We start from the raw sequence: 220 nt of genomic DNA, 5'->3' as shown, positions 1-220 counted from the left end.
GGTGAGGCAGCCTCCCCCTCTGCCGCCCAGGGGCTGGGGGAAGCGCTGTCCTTGCCAATAAAGCATTTGCTGGGCTCTCACCGTGGTTCGTCTCCTGGGGAAAGTGTTGGGGTACCAGCGCGTCCCTCTCGCACCCTCACGCCCGCCCCTCAGCCGGCCCTGTCTGTTCGCCCCGTGCTGTTATAGCGGGCCCTGTGTAAGCTCGGACGAGGCAGGGCCC

General features: G+C 67.3%; 1 protein-coding gene across 1 annotated transcript in view; it reads left to right on the top strand.

Annotated features, from left to right (window-relative positions):
• LOXL3 (lysyl oxidase like 3) overlaps window positions 1-220 on the top strand; it is a 23002-nt gene that overhangs the window by 823 nt on the left and 21959 nt on the right. The gene's annotated exons all lie outside the window — the stretch shown is intronic.

This window comes from Egretta garzetta, unplaced genomic scaffold (genome assembly GCF_000687185.1).
Source record: "Egretta garzetta isolate BGI_Z169 unplaced genomic scaffold, ASM68718v1 scaffold957, whole genome shotgun sequence".
Lineage (NCBI taxonomy): Eukaryota > Metazoa > Chordata > Aves > Pelecaniformes > Ardeidae > Egretta > Egretta garzetta.
The sequence above is the reverse complement of the archived record's forward strand: the minus strand, read 5'-3'. Positions and strand labels throughout refer to the sequence as shown.